The sequence below is a fragment of the Leucopleurus acutus genome (assembly GCF_964270905.1).
Source record: "Leucopleurus acutus genome assembly, chromosome: 10".
Lineage (NCBI taxonomy): Eukaryota > Metazoa > Chordata > Mammalia > Artiodactyla > Delphinidae > Leucopleurus > Leucopleurus acutus.
This window is the reverse complement of record NC_139153.1, coordinates 66,599,536-66,610,164: the sequence shown is the minus strand read 5'-3', so window position 1 is coordinate 66,610,164 and position 10,629 is coordinate 66,599,536.

The following is a 10,629-nucleotide window of genomic DNA, read 5'->3' as shown; positions in this document are numbered from 1 at the left end:
ACGAAGATCACGTGTGCTGCAACTAAGACCCAACGCAGCCAAAAAAATAAATTAAATAAATATTAGAAAATAACTGCAAATATTAAAGAAGAGAGGTGCTTCTTTAAAAAATAAATAAATAAAACAGGCAAAACTACCCCATAGTGTCTAGGAAAGCATACTCAGGCTGAAAATGATCAAGAGAAGCAAGAATGAGATTGCACAGAAGTCAGGGTGGTGGTTCCGTGTAGGGAAGGAGGGGCTGAGGCTTTGAGTCGAACAACATTCTTTTTTTTTTTTTTGGCCAAACCGTCTTAGTTCCCCAACCAGGGATTGAACCCATGACCCCCTGCATTGGAAGGGCGGAGTCTTAACCCCTGGACCACTGGGGAAGTCCCCAGTGTTCTCTTTCTTGACCTTGATGAGGTTACAATGGGAGTTGGCTTTGTAATAACACATTAACTTATACATTTATGTTTTATGCTTTTTTCTGTATCTATAAAGGTTTTAAGGGGAAAATCACACTTCCCGTGTGATTCTGATGAGCAACCACATCTAGGCACCCCTCATCTAGAGCCTCAATGGAGTAGCACTGTAATAGCCACGTCTGTTTCAGGTGATAGAATCTAATCCTGACTCACAGATCTCAGACATCAACTCACAAATCTGAAAAACCCAGGGTAGTTTCAGGAATGGTTGGTTCCAGATACTCCAACGAGATTATGAGGAACCTCCCCTCTTTGCTCGGCTTTCCTCCTTATCCTGCAGGCTCTCGACCCCAGGGCAGCCCTCACAAGTCCAGGCTAAGTTCTGCAAGGAGAGCCACATGAGCAGAAAGAAAACGTCCCCTTCTCTGGCGTCTCAGCAATAGTACTGGGTTGGCTCTCCCTGGACTGAACAGGGTCACATGCCCACCCCTGACCCACTGATGTGGCCAAGAATCTGAAGTATGATTGCCCAGATGTGAGGGTAGAGTCAGCCTCACCTGAATCATATTACCCATATGGGAGAAAAAATGAAGTTTCCTCCAAGGAATAAGTGGGTGTCATTACCAACAGAAAAGGGAAAAGATGCTTGGGCAGAACAATAGGGATCAATGTGCTAGAAGCCCCAGTGGGGTCAGGGGAGAGGTGTGGTAGAGGAAAGTGGGCAGGGGTTGGGGGAGGTGATTGTCACTAAAGAGTGGGACGTCTGAATTGTAATTTCAGAGGTGGAGCAGTTTCGGGTGATGACAGGGTCCAAGGTGTGGCCTTGGTGGTGGGTGGCAGGGCTGTCAAGGAGCCAAGACCCCAGGGTGTTGGAGGCTCGAGAGCTCATGCCCAAGTCTTCATTAGTAAGGGTGGAACCCTAATAAAATGTGGGCACATGTGACTCAGTCTCAGAATGGTATCTGACACAAGAAATACAACCCAATAGCCTAAAGTAATTAACAAGCAATTTCATTCTTTAGTCACACCTCTCAAGGGATTTAAAGGGAGTCAAAGACATAGTTCAAAGCCACACTAATTAAAATCTCCTCATGCCCTGGAGCTACTCAATCTCTATCTCCCACCAAAAAAAAATAAAGCGATCAAAAATGCTCCTCGTCCATACCCCGCTCAACTCAGCCACTTTCCCAAATGGAAGAATCAGCCTTCTTTAGGAAGGGAAGATGGAGGGAGGAGAAATTGGACCAATAATTACAGGACTCTTTTATTTTGGGGGGGGGGGCACATGTCTATGCCAGCCTCTCACTGACCATTTTTGCCCCATCAAAAGGAGAGTGACCTAGAAGGTACGTAAAAACAGCCACTGGGAGGGCCGCCACGAGGTGCCACAAAATGAACAGGAGTTTTTACACTTGTGGTCTCCAAACCCACCCCTCTCTTTGTGAGCCTCCATCTCAGAACCTGGAATTAATGTTGAATAAGCAGGAACCATCATGGCAGAAGCTCAAGCAGGAGCCACTTCCTCCTCTCAATAACAGACCTAGTAGGTTTTTAAATTTACTTTAACAATAAACATGGACTTGTTTTATTCAGTATAATAAATCGAGAATTAACATTTTGTTTGTTTGTTTCTTTGTTCTGGCTGTGTGTGTGGCTTGCGGGGATCTTAGTTCCCCGACCAGGGATCGAACCCAGGCACCCTACAGTGGAAGCACAGAGTCCTAACCACTGGACTCCCAGGGAATTCCCCAAGAATCAACATTTTGAGGAAAATCATTCTGAGGCTGTCAATGACACTGGTCAATTCTGGACCTTCGACTTTAAGTCTAACAAGTGGTAATGCAAATTTAAATAATAATGAAGTACTATCTCTCACCCATTAAACAGGAAAAAAAGTAAAATAATAAAACCCAAAATTGGTGAAGTTATTGGGAAAAAAGTACATCCATACATTATTAGTACAATCCTTTTTGAAGAGAGAGGTGATCTGACAATACTCATCAAATTCTGTATAATATTTATTCATAAAATCATTCAAAAGATGAAGAAAATCACACACCTTCTCATGCTTCACCACTATCAACCCTCCAGGGCTGGGCATAGATTGTCTTATCTTTTTTTTCCAACTTTTTGTATTCTAGTAAAATACACATAACATAAAATTAACCATCTTAACCATTTTTAAGTGTACAGTTCAATGTAAGTACATTCATATTATTGTGCAACCATCTACCTCCAGAACCATTTTCATTTGGCAAAACTGAAACTCTGTAGCCATTAAACAATAACTCCCCATTGCCCCCTCCCCTCAGCCCCTGGAAACCACCATTCTACTTTCTGCCTCTATGAATTTGACTATGTTAGGTACCTCTTATAAGTGGAATCATACAGTATTTGTCTTCTTGTGATGGGCTTACTTCATTTAGCATAATACCCTCAAAGTTTACCCATGTTGTAGCATATGTCAAAACTCCCTTCCTTTTTAAGGCTGAATAATAATACATTTTATGTATACACCACATTTGCTTATCCATTCATCTGTTCAAGGACACTTGGGTGGCATCCACCCTTTAGCTATTGTGAATAATGCTGCTATGAACATGGGTGCTCAAATATCTCTTCAAGGTCCTACTTTTAACTCTTTGGGGCATATACCCAGAAGTGGAATTGCTGGGTCATGTGCTATATTGTCTCTTCTTTTGGGGGTTTATGGCCTGGCTTCTGAATTAGAGGGTATTAAGAAGTTGGAGGGGATTGGCTGTGTGACCTTGGGCAGGTTACTTTCCCTCTCTGAGAGCAGATTCATGTTTCCAAACAGGAACTTTTGTTAACCACACACATTCCCAAGCCCATTTTCCTGGGAGATTCTAATTCAGTGCCTGTCCTGGGACCCTGGAAATCTGAATTTTTTTAAAAGAGCCTCAGGTGATTTTTATCATCATACAGGTTTGGGAATCACAGGGCCCGAGGAATTCCAAAGGCCGCTGTAGCTGTGACTATGACTTCAGTGGTTAAGAGAGTAATGTGGAGTCCTACTGACTGGGTTAAATTCCTGGTCGCCAGTTACCAGCACCACCTCCATTTCATCCCCTAAAGGAGGGTAATGGCGCCTACCACAGGACTGTTGCATTAAGTAAATGGAAGTGAAAGAAAATAAAGATTTAGCATTTACCTAGTACTCAAAAATGTTTTCGAAAATCTTTGCGTTATTCCCAGTGGTCCTCTCCTTCAGCCTGGCTGGCCCTCTCGCAGCGGGTAGGTTCCTGTCGCCACCTGGTGGTGAGACTAAGTCAGTGCATTCACACAGCCTTTCCCCCAGTCCCCCACCCAACTCTGCCCCAACTCCCCCCCTGCCCATTCCATCCCAAGCTCACCCTACTCAGAAGCCTCAAGTCCCTCCGTAAGGGTGGAAGACCAAGGCGTGAGGGCCTGGGGTCTGAGGGTCCCAGCAGCCCCGAGAGTCCATTCCACAGCCTCAACCTAGTGATGGTGAGTCATTGGCACAGCTCTGCCTCCCTGGATGGTCCTGCACAGGCTGGCCTGTCCTGCCCCCTCCTTAATAGTAAGGATGGAGCTGAGTGCCAGCTCTGTGCTGGGGGCCTTACAGACATTGTCTCATTCAGCCCTCACATAAAGTAGAGGGACTTATACCGTTTCCACAGATAAGGAAATTGAGGCTCAGAGAAGTTAAGTGACTGGCACACAGTCACACAGCTTGCAATGGCAGAGCCAAGTCTCAAACCCAGGTGGATCTTAAACCACGGCTATTTCTACCAAGCTACAAGGCCTCTAAACTAGTGATTCCCCACCTTGGCCGGACATTTAATTCACCTGCGGAACCTTAACGACTACTAATGCCTGGGCTCCACCCCAGAGATTCTGGTTAATTGGTCTGGGATATGGCTTGAGCACTGGGGTTTTGTGAAGCTCCCCTAAGTATTCTTGCGGGCAGCCAGTGAGAACCACTGCTCTAAATTCACCCATTCTGTTTTCTGTTTCTTGGGGCTCTGGGGGTAATGGCAAACTTCCCATAAGCGATCTGAACCGAGGTGTTCCGCTTCCGCCAGCCTCACAGATGCAGTGGAGGGCGAGAGTGCCACGTGACAGTCCAAGCCTGGAGCAGAAGTCCAGGTTCTACCGCAGGGAGGATAGTGGAAGGTGTGCTTCCAGGCGCGCCAGCACCCACTCTGGAGCGAGGCCTGAGGATGTGGGGCCCCGCGTTCTGCTGCGTACTGGCTGTGTCCTTGGGCAAGTGACTGCGCCTCTCTGTAAAGTTGCGGGTATGGAAAACATGTATGAAAGTAGCATCAACCGCATAAAATGGCTGAGTATTAAATGAGCTAATTAAGAGAAAACCCACTTAGAACAATGCCCGGAACCCAGCAAGCTCTCAATAAATGTTACAACTACTGCTGCTGCTATTATTATTATTCCTGACTCTGACAATAGCTCCCCATGTGGACTACTCACCAATTGATCAGGAGCAGCAAAAACCCTCTCCCGTTTTATAACTACTATTCTCTCAAATCAAAAACAGAGCCCCGCCCAGAGGCGGGCACATGACTCGAGCTGGCCAATCAGAGTACCTCCATTCTCAGACTTAAACCGACAGATCCAGGGGTAAGCAAGTGACCAAGTAGAGCCAGTCAGGCCCCCACCTGGGGGAACTGATGTGGTCAGGGAGCCATCAGAGGTCACCTTTCCTGCTAACGCAGAGGAAAGCAGAGTGAGAGAGAGACTTGGGGACTCCTTTTGAGCCCCTGGGTACAGCCATGCCTGAGGTGAGACTGCATCTAGCTGGCCCAGTTGAGGGGCCAATCAGTTCCCTTTTGAGCTTATGCTAGTTTGCACTGTACTTCTGTCACCTGCCATCAGCAGAATCCTGATGGGGAACTACCCAACAGTGAAATAGCATCTGCCTTTCTTGAGGGCTTCCTGGAGATGGTGCTGTATTGAGTGCTTCTCAAACTTGAGTGGGTATCTGAATCCCCAGAGGATGTGCTAGAATGCTGATCGCTGGGCCCTACCCCAGAGCTGCTGATGGTCAGAGGGACTTAATCTGAGAATCTGCGCTTCTAACATGTTCTGGAGTGACGCTGATGCTGCTGGTCTGGGGAACCCACTTTGAGAACCACTGCTTTACTGAGAGGAGTAATTTCAAGAGTGAGAGTTTCAGGCCCCACAGGAGGCTCTGGTCACTCAAGGAACTTTTAAAACTCCTACTTCCCAAGACCCACTCCATACCAATTAACTCGGAATTTCTGAGAGGTAAGACCAAGCATCAGTACTTTTTAAAGCCTCCTGAGCTGAGTAATTCTAACACACAGCTGTGGTTGGGCATCATGACCCCCAAACGAACCCAAACCCAGACTGAACTTCAGTTTTACCCAGATTTGCCTTCAGCTTGGTCCAGACATCTCCCAGTTGCAGGCCCTTGGGCCAGCCCTGTGCTGGGCCGTCTGCAAACTTATTAACAATCTCACAGTCCTGTAAGGCCTCTATCATCATCCAATTTTATAGATGGGAAAACTGAGGGTTATGTCCACCTGGGGAAGAAAGCAGCAGAGCAGGATTCTAACCCAATAGTGCTCAGCTTTTCTCTTCTTCCTGATGCCACTTTGCCTCAGTGTTTCCCAGGAATGCATGGCATTTGGGGCTGGACCACCGTGCCTGTTTCCCACATTACAGGACATCTAGAACCTCGAGCTCCTGCTTCTAAACACCATGAGCAAACCACACACACACACACTCTGTTGTCATTGTGACAATTCAAAACACCCCACACGACTTCCCTGGTGGCACAGTGGTTAAGAATCTTCCCGCCAATGCAGGGGACATGGGTTTGAGCCCTGGTCCAGGAAGATCCCACATGCCACAGAGCAACTAAGCCCATGCGCCCCAAGTACTGAGCCTGTGCTCTGGAGCCCACAAGCCACAACTACTGAGCCCACGTGCCACAACTACTGAAGCCCGCATGCCTAGAGCCTGTGCTCCGCAACAAGAGAAGCCACCGCAATAAGAAGCCCGCACACTGCAACAAAGAGTAGGCCCCACTCATCGCAACTAGAGAAAGCCCGCAGCAACGAAGACCCAACACAGCCAAAAATAAATAAAAATAAATAAATAAATAAACAAAACACTCCATACATTTCCAAATGCCTCACCTGAGTACCACTGCTTCAGACACTAAGCCCCAGGCATATCCCAGAACACTTAAATGTCCCTTCCTAAGTCTGCCCGACACCTCCAGTGACACCTAGCCCTGCTATTAGATTCTTCCAATTTCTGACTTAAAATCCAACCCTGGTATAAACTTCAGCTCAAAACCTCACCCCAACCTGACTCTAGCCATAATCAAGTTCCTGAATTGTTTGTTAAACCTAACACCAACCTCACAACCTTCCTAAAACCTGACTTCCAGACCCAGTCCTTCAGATGCCATCGTTGATCTGAGTCTTCAGAATATCTAAATGTCCCCCTTAACTACACATCCTCACCTCAGCTCTCTCCACCTTATTTTTTATTTATTCTCCACAGCCTTTCTGAATGTACAGTTCTCGTCAGCTCACCTTCTGTTCAACAACTTTCCAAGTCTCCTTAGCACACACTCACGCCCACTAGCATTAAATGTCATCTTCAGTAGGACCCAAACATAACTTTCTAGTTGCAGCCATTTGCATTAGGTTCAATTACAAGTTTAAAAAAATCCCCATGTCACAGTGACTTCAGCAAGATGTGTTTGTGGTTTTTTTTTTTTTCTTCTTCTTCTCTCTCTCTCTCTCTCAAATCAAGGCTCCTAGCTGGTTGCTCCACAGGGGCAGCTCACATTCCCAAGGTTACCTCATGGTCCAAGATGGCTGCTAGAGCTCCAGCCATTAGGTCCTCTTGCCAGTCAGTGAGAAGGAAAAAGTAACCAAGAAGGGTGCACCTCTTCTGTAAAGGACCCTCCCCAATAGCTGGAATTTAGCTACATGGATGCAAGGAAAGCTGGGACACGTCTTTTTCTGCATGTCTATATGCTCAGCTACAAATCAGGGACTTCATTATTAAGGAAGAAGAAGACATACTGGAGGACAAGTAGATGCTTCCAGGCCATTACACCTCCCTCCCTACCCCTAGGAAAGACCTCAGTTTTGAATCTTATATCATCAGACTATATTATTCTTCAAGGATTTTGGCTCCTGGCTCATGATTCTGTGGCATGCTCCTGTCCTAATTCTTAGTGATTCCTTATCCAAACTCTTCCAATGCCCAGCCTCTCCGTTTGTTGCCATGCACTCCTCTCCCCTGTGGTCTTGTCCTCTACTTTCCCTGTACCACTAGATTCCATCATCACTCTGTCATAACTGACACAAACACCCCCCCAAGAATTTCCATCACATCTGTACCACTCTCTAACCCAGCTCACTCCCTTTCAAAGTTTCCGCAGGGACTAGAGATAACACAATACTGCACACCTAGTAGGTGCTTGTCAATGGGATGGCTCCACCAAGCACCAGCTGTGTGACCTTAGACAAGTTACTTAACTTCTCTGAGCCACAGACATGAAAGTGTGCTGTGAGAATAAATTGAAAGCACTGGGCACAGTGCCTGTCACATGGTAGGAGTCATTATTGATCAGCATCATAGTCACTGGTGGTAGCAAATCTTCGTCTTCTGAAAGTAGATTTAATTTTAGAAAACAACTAAAATTCAGGTGGAATTGAGTCTGGTGACTATTGCCAGTGATCGAGCTGAGAAATGTCATTTTTAGACCAAAACAAAGTGTAATTATAAAGCCACAAGCTTATTTTTCTTTGTGGAGAGGCTTGGCATTCTGATGTCAGATCAGAAGGTATCAGAAGTTATGTGTGTTCCTGATCTGAATCTTATCCCTAAACTCACCCTCATTTTCACCAAAATCTTGACAGCCAATCCTAAACCCACCCAACCCTGACCCAAATCTAAACATTGACACCGCCTCTAATTTTCCCACACATGCTCACCACTTTGGCCCCTACCAAAACTCTGAAGTTCCTTTTTATTCTTTTCTGAGTTCCACTTTGCTACTTTCTGTTCCTATCATGATCTGGACCCAGACTAACTCTCAAAGGACTCAAAAAACATGTCATTGCATCCAAAGTGTACAAAATTTGAATACATTCTCCTCAAAAGTAACTAAGTAGGGGGCTTCCCTGGTGGCGCAGCGGTTGAGAATCTGCCTGCCAATGCAGGGGACGCGGGTTCGAGCCCTGGTCTGGGAGGATCCCACATGCCGCAGAGCAGCTAGGCCCGTGAGCCACAACTGCTGAGCCTGCGCGTCTGGAGCCTGTGATCCGCAGCAAGAGAGGCCACAACAGTGAGAGGCCTGCACACCGCGATGAAGAGTGGCCCCCGCTCGCCACAACTAGAGAAAGCCCTCGCACAGAAACGAAGACCCAACACAGCCAAAAATAAATGAATAAATAAATAAATAAATATTTTAAAAAAAAAAAAAGTAACTAAGTAGGGACTTCCCTGGTGGCCAGAGGTAAAGAATCCACCTTGCAATGCAGGGGGCGAGGGTTAGATCCCTGGTCAGGGAACTAAGATCTCACATGCTGCGAGGCAACTAAGCCCGCGTGCCACAGCTACTGAGCTCGCCCACCTCAACTAGAGCCTGCCTGCTGCAAACTACAGAGTCCATGCACTCTGGAGCCTGCGTACCACAACTAGATGAGAGAAAACCTGCCGCCCACCTAAGAGCCCGCGTGCTGCAACGAAAGATCCCCACGTGCCGCAACTAAGACCTGATGCAGCCAAAAAATAATAAAAATTTAAAAAAAAAGTAACTAAGTAAATGTGAAACTTTTTAACTAAAATTATTTTTCATGTATGTTTTGAGAAGTGACTTTTCTTCTTATATATTCAAAATTATGTATTAAAATTTAAAGGGAAATATAGTTTACACTTAATAAATATCCAAAATTAATCAAATTTAAATGGTTTTTAGAAATTTTAATTCCATCTTATTAAACACTTTTAGAAAAACTGAACTGTTCTCAAAATAGCATCCAACTAGTTGCCAACATGAAGAATTGCTACCACGCTTCACACGTCATGTCCAGACCTACATATGCACAAGTTTAAGTCACGTGAATTGTTCAATACTGTACAGTGTTTCTCAGCTGCCATGTGCAACTGTTATGAAGACAGTGCTGATTCATGAGACCCTTCAGAACATGAAAAGAAACAAGTAAATGGACACTTTGTTATGCAAGTATCTGTGATATCCATGCAACCCGAGAGGAGAGATATGAGAACTGCATTTACCTTTGCTTTCACTTAAAAGCTTCTGCTGCTCAAATCTTCCCCGCAGCTCCAAAGCAGGGTCCATCTCTGGCATTGGCCGAAGCTCAGCTGACACGCCTCCCACAGGCCGGTGCAGGAATCTTTGTTCTGAGAACAGTGGGCAAGAGATGTGGAGCAGTGTTCCCTGGGGCCTGAACAGTGTTAGGACGGGGATGTTTACGTTTACAGCCTGCTGAGCGCCAGGCACCCTGTGGTTCTTGGCATGGATTTGTTTGGGGGTGGACATTCTCCAGAACCCTCTGAAGGGCGGTTCTTAGGCAGGGTCACTCTTGTCCTGGTCGAGGGGACCCCACTGCTCCATGGTGCCGTGTTCTTTGCTGTTTGGAAACATTTGGCATAAGCTGTGCCTTTTACCTGGAACATTCTCTTTCCTAGTCTTTGAAATCCTTCAGGTCTCAGTTTAAAATTTCACTTCTCAGACAGCCTCATCTGTTCTCTATATCCAGACTGCCCCCCACCCAGCCCCGCTATTCTCACAGAACCCAGTTCTTTCCCTTCTTGGAATTTATTACAATTAATAATAATGAGAGCATTATAACTAATTTGTTTATTTATGGCTTTACCATCTGTCTTTCTCACAAGAATGGAAGCTCCATGAGGGCAGGGACCACATCTTTTTGTCCATTACTGTATAACCAGTACTGTTTGGCACAGAGTCAGTGCCCAGGAAATACTTGTTGACTGACTCTCAGCTGTGAGTTTCCTTACCTTTCATATCAGGGTTTAGTGTCTGCCTATAAATATCATCATGAGGGTGGAGAGAGAATGGGAACAAGGGCCTCATGCACGGTAGGTGGTCAATAAATGCTATTATGATTATTACACGTTCAGAGTCAGATGAGGACCAAAGAATCTTGGAGGTTGGGACTTGAGGGCTATTTAGGGTTGGATG